At 40.6% G+C, this 11,114-nt stretch overlaps 1 long non-coding RNA gene across 1 annotated transcript in view; it reads left to right on the top strand.

Moving 5' to 3' along the window:
- Window positions 1–10,202: 10,202 nt before the first annotated feature.
- LOC127446222 (uncharacterized) overlaps window positions 10,203–11,114 on the top strand; it is a 73,658-nt gene continuing 72,746 nt past the window's right edge. Inside the window, exon 1 of the long non-coding RNA XR_007898169.1 lies at window positions 10,203–10,403. This is a non-coding gene — a long non-coding RNA (uncharacterized LOC127446222). The remainder of the gene's footprint in view (window positions 10,404–11,114) is intronic.

Genomic DNA, 11,114 nt, shown 5'->3' with positions numbered 1-11,114 from the left:
GTCCACAGACTGGGAGCGCAGATGGCTGTCGCCGACTTCCTTTCCAGGAATGGGGGGGAGTGGTAGGCAGGCCGGATGCCGCTTCCGCCTGAGTCGGGCGGTGGGGATATGTGGCAGCGGGGTTGTGGTCAAGCATCTCTCCGGAGAGAGAGAAAGCGGTAAGGGCGCTTACACCTGAGTTAAATTATGTCTAACACCTGTCTCTAATTTCAGTGAGCACGGGGAGAGCGGCATAAACAGAGCCACACTGCAGGTAGATGAGAGAGAGAGCCTGGGCACCGATTGTGAAACCAAGAGTTTATTATTGCAAAGTTGAGAGTTTATTTTGCGAAGTAGTTTGTGGATTTTTAGAGTGAGTTATTGAACAGCGTAAAAGCCTTGAAAGAGTGTATTTGCTGCAGTGAGGAAAATAAAACGCTTACCTGAACCAGGAAATCTGCTTCTCGCCTCCTCCTTCCACTGAGTAGTGTTACAGTAAGTTTATATTTACGTTCCACACATCTGAGTGATCAGTCAGGCTGTAGAGACATCTTCCACTGGCGATGCGGGTAGCGTGCAGTTGGAAGGGCGCAGAGTTGTGATCCAGTAGTCGTTGCCACACTGGGTTGGAGGATGCTGAACTTCGGTTGAGCCAAGAGGGCCCTTAAAGAGTGGACTGGGCAGCTGGGTCAGTTGAATCTTCACAGGGTCCTTTGCAGGCTGGCTGCATCACTGGGAGCCGTGTGGGACAGGCAATGTCTGCCGATGCAGAGGTCCTGTGTGGACTGGGCTGCACTGCTGGAGGGCCGTAAGGGTCAGATAAGGTCCCTCAATGCTGGGGCCCTTTTTCAGCTAGAGTGAAGCAATATAGCAATAAAGCAATATAAAAGGTTTTGCTCGCAAAAGCTTAACCTCAACTATCTTGTAGCCTCTTTCCTCGTCAGGTCAGAAACTCAGGACGTGGTGTGTCTGCTAATGTCTTCTTCCCCGTCGAGTTGGAAACGCAGGACAAGGGTGTGTCTACCCGGGGGACACATTATTTCTTTACCAAACCTCTTTCAAATTATTAAAGGCATCATATGGAACAGATAGAGACCAAACACGATAAGAAAGGTTAAGTTGTTTATCTGTTAATAGGTCTGTCCGGTGAACTGTTGTGTTAACAGTCAATAACCATTAACATAAACTGTGCTTTGCATGAAGATGGAGTGGATGTGTTGCAGTTTATATTAATTTAAGACCTCCAAACATAAGTATGAATAGATCTCTGTGGCCCTCCACTGCTGCTGCATCCGGGAGGTCTTGAAGGAATTTATGGCAGTTCTTGCCTAACCTTAGGAATGAGTTTGGTGGGTGCAGAAGGTCCCCCTTCCTGCCCTGTAAGAGGTGTCTGGCAGTTGTCTTAGCATCTTATCTGATGTTGCGTCTTAGCATCTTATCTGATGTTGCTGAACATTTGTTTATGTTCATTCACCAAGGATCCAATCACAGTAAGGTGCATCTTCTTCCACACCGGCAGTTAGAGAGGGGCCCTGCCATAAACTGGTCCCTGGAATGCCATCTTAACTGACGTTCACCACAATCGAAATAACCTCCGCAGCTCTATCATAGGAGAGAGCGAAACTGTCAACTAGTGTGTTACGACAGTACCACCCATAGAATGTCTTATGCTGTTTTATGCTAAGCTTGTAGGCTCATCTTGGTAGAAAGGCTCTGGCACTGTGGTGTGTGTGCCAGTGTAATGACTTTGACATATTACAAAGGTCCGCCCTTCACACCAGTGTTTATGATGGAATATGTTGTATTAGCCATCAATGCGTTAATCGCGATTAAGAAAAATTAATGTGCTAAACTTTTTACTGACAGTTCTAATTATAACATTTACCAATTGGACCCATTGACTTCCATTGTAAGTGCCTTTTGCTTTTTTAAAGAAAAGGAAGGACGAGTCAAAATTTATTTTTGTGGTAATCAGCATTATCCCACAAATGCTGTCAAATTGAGCTTAACTTGAATTGAACCTGGAATATTCCTTTAAATTCTGCTTTAAGCAGATTTGTTCTAGTCTTGCTGTATGAACTTAATGTTTTTGTTATTCCTACTAAATGCAATAAAAATTCAAAAGAACTGAGTTAAATTTAAACTTGGGTTGTCTGCACACATGCAAAACCACACAACATTTCGGTGCACTACACAAAGGAACTCTACTTAGTGTTACAAATATTAGGCTACATACAGTTATAAGATTACACATTTCTAATACATTTCAATATTTAACTCCAATGAGACCAAACATTGGCTATATGGTATTGTATGCCAGAAGAAAAGAAAAAAACTTAGGAAAACAACCATATTTTAATTTAATATAAACAATGTAATGAAATGGTCAGATGTTAAAATAAAAAAATCAAATAAAAAAAATCAAACGTTAGCATCAACTTTCAATGACCACGTTTTCATGCACTTAAGAAAACAGTTTATTCCAGGGTTTATGCGAAAGCGGCATTCTGAGATGGCATGTGTAAAATGTGAATTATTGAACTTATTTTTACTTTATTCCAAAAGACTTAATGAGAATGAAATCAGCTTGAAGGAGGTGTATTTCTTAAGGCAGCTTCTTGGTCATCTGGCCAATAATCTTTAAAAAATAAAAATAAAGAGAGAGTGTAAAAAAAGGGGAATATATGAAATACAAAAAGAATGCATTACGATCACATAATACACATAAGATCAGCTTTTACTTTACCCCTATTTCTTATGCAGAAAATAAATGCAGCCACTCCAAGATGAAATATTACAGCACCAATAACATAAAAGGGGTACAAATAAAGAGTGTCCATTACCTTTAGAAGCAAAATGAAAATAAAGACACCTGTCAGGTACTTTGTCATAAATTAATAACTTTGAAATTCTTACTGCATCAAAGGCCCAGCACAAATTTATAAACCATTTAAAACCCTCTGAACATGTTTTTAGATTTTACCAGAATAATATGTTAATTCAACTCTTCACTGAATTCCTCACACGTTGATTCGTACTGACATTTGCAAACGACTCTCAAAGTGTCACTGAGCGAGCTATAGTGAATATTGCTGCTATTTCTGTAACTCTTGGAAACCACACATTGGTTAAACTTGTCTCTACACCCATACTCTCCAGTGATCATGTGGTTAATGAATGTTTCGACTTCCTCAGTGACAACAAATAGTCTTAGCAACTTAACTCATGCAGACATGTCAGACAGTTATAGTAATATCTTAACTAATAGGGAAAACTTATGTTAGAGATTGTCTATTATCAAAGAAGAAAACATATTTCTGACTAAAGTAAAAATATGACTAAAGATCATATTCAGGATCTTTGAAATGATGACTTGTGCTTGCTGCAAATGTGTGAATTTGTTGCCTGTGTGTACTAGTGTTCATCTTATATTTCAGCGCTCTTGTAGACACTGTGGGCTCTACAACCGTGCGCCATGTCTTATCCAATTTTCGTGAGAGCACTAATTTTAAGCGCAATTTTCGTGCAAAATGTGGGTGTATTGTATGGTAATGAAGTGCAAAGCACAGTTGACTAATTACCTGAGAAATAGGTCATTGCTCCTAGACGTTTCAAAAACTAGTCTGTTTTCAGCATTTCAATGTTTACATTCAAAAGGCTTTTGCACACCAAAGGCGACACGATTATGAGGGGCGAATCGCCGGCGAATGGCCCTTTCCCATAGAATTCCTTCATTGCTCACAGAGAACCAATCAGGGAACTGATCAACACATTCAGTTATTTGTACCTGGATTCTGAGGAAGATGAGGATGAGTACACAGGTGAGAGTCTGGATGAGTTTCCTTTATCACCCCCTCCCCCACCTGAAGATGAAGGGGAACCATGCCAACCAATTCTATCTTTTTACCTAAAAATGCACAGCTGGCTGAAATAATAATATCACTTGAAGGCCGGGTTGAGGACTGCTATCAGAAGGTGAGTGAATGTGTTTCTCATGAAGAGATAGAAAACAAATGCAAAGCCATTGAAGAGAGATTGCATTATTTGGTTGAACATGAATGCGACAGAGTTACGAAAAGGTTTGAACTCGCAATACAAGATTTAGGAAGATCTATGGTAGACTGTTTAAATAGAAGAGATATCCAAATTGAGCAAAAATTTAAGTCTCTTACTATAACAATGTCTAATCCCAACCAACCACATTTAAATTTCTCCTCATCAAATCAAGTAATTAAAGAGAACAAATTAATGATGTGCAGCTCACCAGTCCCATAACTGTAGCTGATTCTTCAATGCAATACAATCCTCCTGCAATAATTGACTTTCCTGATTTTAGCAACACTCAAGATGAAGATCCAGTGTTGTTCCTTGAAAGATGTGAAGAGTGTTTTGTTGTTCGTCCACTTTCTGACCATGAGATACTGGCTGCTTTAACCTCTGTTTTGAAAGGAACAGCTAAATATTGGTGGTTGGCTGAAAGAAGGAATGTTAGAAATTGGAAGCAGTTTAAGGAAATTTCCTTGCTTTCATATCTGAGTGAAGAATATGAAGAAATTGTTGCAAGAAAATTACTAGAAAGGATACAAGGTGTCAGGGAAAGTATCAGAGACTTTGCCTTTCATTACTGTGCTTTGTGCATGAGATGGAAAAAAGAGAAGTGGTACAAGCTATACTATGAAACTGTAATCCACGACTGGTGAGTCTGATGAGAGGAACTGTGAAAGATGTGGGCTAATTGGTACAAATTGGCACACAGATAGAATGAGATTTTGATGAGTCAAAAAGATATTGGAGTCAGGTGAATGTGGAAGAACAAAGAAAGAATCCACAAACCTCTCGTGATCCTCAACGAAAACCTCCCATAACAAATAACAGAATCATGCAAGCCACTCAAAATTCAGCACGACCAGTTGTTATTCCTGTTGTTATCCGAGATAGGTATTTCACTGCCATGGTGGATACAGGTAGCACATTGTCCCTTATCCAAGAATCCTGTTGGAAACAGTTGTGTAAAACAGAAACTAACCAGCAGTGTCAAGGACAGTCACTCATGTTGGCCAATGGACAGAAGCAGACAGCTCTGGGAAAGGTAAATTGGCAAGGTGAAATTCAAGGAGTACCAGTAGATTTGACCATGTTCATTATGAGAGATACTGATTTGACTGTGCCAATTATTTTAGGCATGGATATTCTACTGATGACAGGAATCGTGTTAGACTTCCAAAAAGCTCAGTACACCTTGCCTTCTGCCATAGAAGCTGGAAAAGATTTTTCTTTTCCATTTTTGAGCAAGGATGTCTGTTCTACTGTGCATTTTTATCTTGCTGTACCCACTCTTTCCGTTACAGATGACACCTTGTAGATTATGCAGCAATGAATTCAAAATGCTGACACTCAACCAAAGATCAAAATGAAGCTGGAAAATTTTATGTTAAACTGGCCTACTGTTTGTACACAAGACATTGGACATACAAACCTGGTAAAACATTGCATCATTACCACTGATGAATTCCCAGTCAGAAAAAGAGCCTACAGAGTTTCTAGAGATAAGCAGCAGTTTATTGAAACTGAAATCAAAGAGTTGTTAGCTAAAGAGATCATACATCCTTCAGTCTCTCCTTGGGGTTCTCCTGTGGTAATAGTTCCAAAAAAAGATGGTGGCTCAAGATTCTGTATTGACTATCGAGGACTGAATATGAAGACACACTTTGATGCGTAACCTGTGCCACAAATTCCTGATATATTAGAGTCATTACACGGAGCTGCTGTGTTTACCACCCTAGATCTTAAAAGTGGTTATTGGCAAATGGAGATGGAAGCAGATAGTATACATAAAACAGCATTTGTGACGTTCTCAGGGCTATTTGAATTCTTACGTCTTCCTTTCGGGTTGAAAAACTCTGCTGCTTCGTTCCAAAGACTGATGGAACACGTACTCAGTGATTTAAGAGGAAAATGTTGTCTGATATACATAGACGATGTAGTGGTGTATTCTTGGAATGAAATCAAAATCAAATCAAATCACTTTTATTGTCACACAAACATATACACAAGTCCAAAAGTGTGTGAAATTCTTGGGTGCAGTTCCGAGCAACATAGAAGTCATGACAGTGATGAGACTTATACCAATTTACAATAAACATCAGATTTACACAACACAATTTAAAATCTAATATACACATAATTACACACAACACAATATACAAATAATAACATACAATGTACAGTATACAATACACACAATATAGAATACACATTATACAATAAAAATAGTATATATAGTATATATAAAATATACAGTAGGTTGTATTGTACTGTACTGACAATCAGGCTGTCGGTTGATAGTAAGTTGCCAATGCGTTTTTAAGAGAGAATATAATTTATGACAGTCCGGTGTGAGATAATAAGAGTAATAAAGTGCAACGCTGATGTATTTGATCGTGAGAGATCAAGAGTTCAAAAGACTGATTGCTTGGGGGAAGAAGCTGTCATGAAGTCAGCTGGTGCGGGTCCTGATGCTGCGATACCGCCTACCTGATGGTAGCAGTGAGAGCAGCCCATGGCTCAGGAGGCTGGAGTCTCTGATGATCCTCCGAGCTTTTTTCCCACACCACCTGGTATATATGTCCTGGAGGGAGGGAAGCTCACCTCCGATAATATGTCTGGCAGTTCGCACCACCCTTTGTAGGGCTTTGTGGTTGTGGGCTGTGCTATTGCCATACCAGGCAGTGATGCAGCCAATCAGGATGCTCTCTACAGTGCTGGTGTAGAACCGTGTGAGGATGTGGCGGTTCATTCCAAACTTCCTCAGCCATCTCAGGAAGAAGAGGCGCTGATGAGCCTTCTTCACAACGGCCTCAGTGTGGACAGACCATGTGAGTTCCTCAGTGATGTGGACACCCAGGAACTTGAAGCTGCTGACTTTCTCCACCGGTGCTCCATTGATGGTGATGGGGCTGTGTTCTCTTTCTCTTCTTCTGAAGCCCACCACAAGCTCCTTTGTCTTACTGACATTGAGGGAGAGGTTGTGCTCCTGACACCAGTGTGTCAGAGTGTGCACCTCCTCTCTGTAGGCTGTTTCATCATTGTCAGTGATCAGACCTACCACCGTCGTATCATCAGCAAACTTAATGATGGCATTGGAGCTGTGTGTTGCCTCACAGTCATGTGTGTACAGGGAATACAGGAGTGGGCTGAGAACACAGCCCTGTGGGGCTCCAGTGTTGAGGGTCACTGATGAGGAGATGTTGCTGCCCATTCTAACCACCTGGCATCTGCTTGACAGGAAGTCCAGGATCCAGCTGCACAGCGAGCTGTTTAAGCCCAGAGCCCGGAGTTTCTCATCAAGCTTGGAGGGCACTGTGGTGTTGAATGCTGAGCTGTAGTCTACAAAATACATTCTCACATAAGTGTTCTTTCTTCCAGGTGGGAGAGAGAAGTGTGTATTGTGGATGCAATGGCATCATCAGTGGAGCGGTTGTTGCGGTAAGCAAACTGCAATGGGTCCAGTGATGGAGGCAGCACAGAGCAGATGTAATCTCTGCTTAGTCTCTCAAAGCATTTGCTGATGATGGGGGTCAGAGCAACAGGACGCCAGTCATTTAAGCAAGTGATTTTGGATTGCTTTGGAACAGGCACAATGGTGGACGTTTTAAAGCATGTGGGGACCACAGACAAGGAGAGGGAAAGGTTGAAAATGTCCGTACAAACACCAGCCAGTTGGTTCGTACACGCTCTGATGACGCGGCCCGGAATGCCGTCTGGACCCGTGGCTTTGCGGATATTCACCCGTCGGAAGGATCGCATTACATCCACTACAGAGACAGAGAGTGGTATCTTCAACATCTAAGTCAAGTCTTCAAATGCCTACATGATGCTGGTCTCACACTCAATTTAAAAAAATGCAACTTCATCCAATGAGAATTGACTTTTCTTGGTCACACTTTTCAGTGGAAGGAGTAAAAACTGATCCAGTAAAGGTAGCTGCTGTCCAGGATTTTCCGATACTCCAATTGCTAAAGGACGTTCAACGTTTTTTAGGTATGGTAGGGTGGTATCACCGTTTTATCCCTAATTTTTCAGCGAAAGCTTCCCCTTTACATGCTCTTAAGCAAAAGAAAGCTTCATGGATTTGGACTGAGCAATGTCAGCAGGCTTTAGAAAAATTAAAACAAGACCTTACAAAAGCACCAGTGCTAACTCCTCAAGATTACAGTAAGCCATTCAAAGTGCAGACCGATGCTAGTGAGATTGGTTTGGGAGCTGTACTAACACAGGAAATGGAAGGAGAGGAACATGTGGTAGCTTACGCATCTAGGCTGCTAAGAGGATCAGAAAAAGCTTATTATGTTTTGGAAAAGGAGTGTTTGGCTGTTGTGTGGGCAGTCGAAAAATGGAGACAATATTTGGAAGGGTGACCTTTTGAAGAGGTCACTGATCATGCTGTGCTCACATGGGTTTTTCAACATCCTAATCCAAACTCTCATCTCACCTGGTGGAATATACGTCTACAAGGCTTTCAATTCACAGTTAAGTACAGAAAAGGTCTGTGTAATGTCATACCAGATGTGTTGTCCCGAAACCCAGAACACACGGTCTCATTAGAGATGCTGACTGTAGTCAAAGCTACCAAGTCTACTGCTTTCCCAACCGACTTACCCATAGACCTTGATCAGATAGCTACTGCACAACAGAATGACTTGGAAATCCAGGAGCTATGTAAGAAGGTAGATTCCCAAACCACTCAGGATCTTACATTATGTCATGCAGAATGGAGTACTATTTCACAGCATACCTGATTTAAATAAGGGAAAGAAACTACAGCTTGTAATTCCTGTGGGTTTTCTTAAAGAGTTCTTGCAGTATGTGCATGATAATCCATTAAGTACACATCTAGGAAGATTGAAAACACTTCTTCGACTTCTGGACATGGCCTATTGGCCTACTGTTAGAGCTGATGTGTGGAAGTATTGTAAAGATTGTCAAAATTATCAAAAGTATAAGCCCATGTTAACCAAGTTATCTGGATATCTACAATCCACACCAGTAGTTGAACACCGGCACATGCTTGGAGTTGATCTGATGGGTCTATTCCCTAAGAGTGTCAACCAAAATGAACATCTCTTAGTTATTGTTGACTACTGTTACAAGTTGGTGAAGTTCTTACCTTTGAGAGTGGCGAAAGCTCCCCAAATAGCCAGGATCCTAGTACAGGAAATCTTTACTCGATGGGGCACCCCTGCCTATTTAGTGTCAGACCGTGGAGCTCAGTTCACCTCACAAATACTTTCCTTAGTCTGCAAACAGTGGGGAGTAATACAAAAATGTACTATAGCCTACCATCCCCAAACGAATATGATGGAATGGATCAATTGTAACCTAAAGACAATGATTGCTTCTTACGTGGGAGATCAGAATCACCAATGGGATCGATGGTAAGCCAGAATTCAGGTTTGCAATTAATACCACTTTCCATAAAAGCACAGGTTTCACACCAGCCGAAGTAGTTCTTGGACACAAATTGAAGGGACCATTGGAGAGAGCATTGCAGCAACCTCCTGCTCCTAGTAATCCTGCATATAATGTGTTGGAAAGTCAACAACAACTCATCCTCCTTGTTAAGAAAAACGTTGAACAAGCTCAACATAGACAAAACAGTACTATGACCTGTGACGCAAACACAATCAGTTTCAGGTGGGAGATGTAGTCTGGGTCTGGTCTCACCATTTATCCAGAGCTGAAGAAGGTTTTATGGTTGTTTTAAGTTAGCCGCTAAGTGGAAAGGTCTGGCTAAGATTGTCTCGGCTCTGTTAACTATACTGTTTCTCTCCTTAACAATCCTGAAAATGTGGAGATTTATCATGTGCAAAATTTGAAAACTTGTTATGGCTATGACAAGTTTCTTTCTGAAAGGGTGGGTATGTAACAGTTAAATGTTACTTCTGTTGTTATTCTACTACCCACCATCAGGGGGCACTAGTGTTTCTGTGGGTTAGGTTTAAATACAGGTATGTAGTAGAAGAAGAGATAGTTGTTTGGTAAAGGGAAAGCATGGATTCTCTTTGAAAAAAGCCACATTGACTGATGCTTTGATTGGGAAACATACTGTTTCATGCTCAATCAAAAAGGCTTTCCTTTTCCTACCTTTTTTGTTGTACCTAATGGTGCATTTGCTATCGCATGGTATACTTTAGAAATTGAAAGGACAACTTTGCCTGCATTATATCACATCGCCTTGTGTCATCTAAAATGGATATTACTCACGAGGATGGGACTAATTTCTGTTTGTTCCTGGAGTTAACATGTGGATAAGGGGATTTGGTTTGGACCGTTACTGGTGTTAAAGAACCGATTGCATCAACATCAACTACAAGGTTTCATCTTCCATCTACGGACTAATTCAGATAAGCTTCATCACTTTCACTGTATGCAACTCTTCAGTCTCAGATCAGAACTCTTTCTTTTGTATTAATAATATTTTTCTTGTATTTATTTGGGTTCATTTGTATGATTGGTTTATGGAATGTTACTTTAAGTTGTATTTCTGATGTACATTGCACTTTTGGTTTATTTATTTCTATAATATATTCTCATTAAGAAAATCAATTATCTGTTATATTGTTTTTTATTTTGAACACAACCAGTTTCCTGATTAGTGATAAGTTGGTATGAAGATCCCTCCAAAAAGAATTTCAGATTTATAGTGAACTTTTGCTCAGTTTATTATATAGTGACTGTTGAACTATCAATGAAGGCTCAGGCTGTATTAAAACAATACACTGAATCCGTGGCGGAAGAAAGTAGTTCAACTCACAAGAGTGTTTTACGGACGAAAACCAGAAAACGTTTTGAGAGAAAACCTTGAACGATGTCTTAAGGTGTGGTAACCGTGGTATAAGTGGAATAACTGACTCCAGCCCATTGAATTGTTGAAAAATATTGCACGCCCAAGGTGTAACGGTCACTGTACTTCATGTCATGCTGTTTTACCACCTCGAGGTGTGCATTATTTTTCAATGATTCAGCGGTCTGTCGTCAATTATAACTCACTTATTAATTGGAACAATGTTAATTATATGCCAGTGTCACACATACTGTATATACTTGTGTTAAGTGCATTTGTGTAAAATCACTGC

Source organism: Myxocyprinus asiaticus, chromosome 9, assembly GCF_019703515.2.
Source record: "Myxocyprinus asiaticus isolate MX2 ecotype Aquarium Trade chromosome 9, UBuf_Myxa_2, whole genome shotgun sequence".
Lineage (NCBI taxonomy): Eukaryota > Metazoa > Chordata > Actinopteri > Cypriniformes > Catostomidae > Myxocyprinus > Myxocyprinus asiaticus.
The sequence above is the reverse complement of the archived record's forward strand: the minus strand, read 5'-3'. Positions and strand labels throughout refer to the sequence as shown.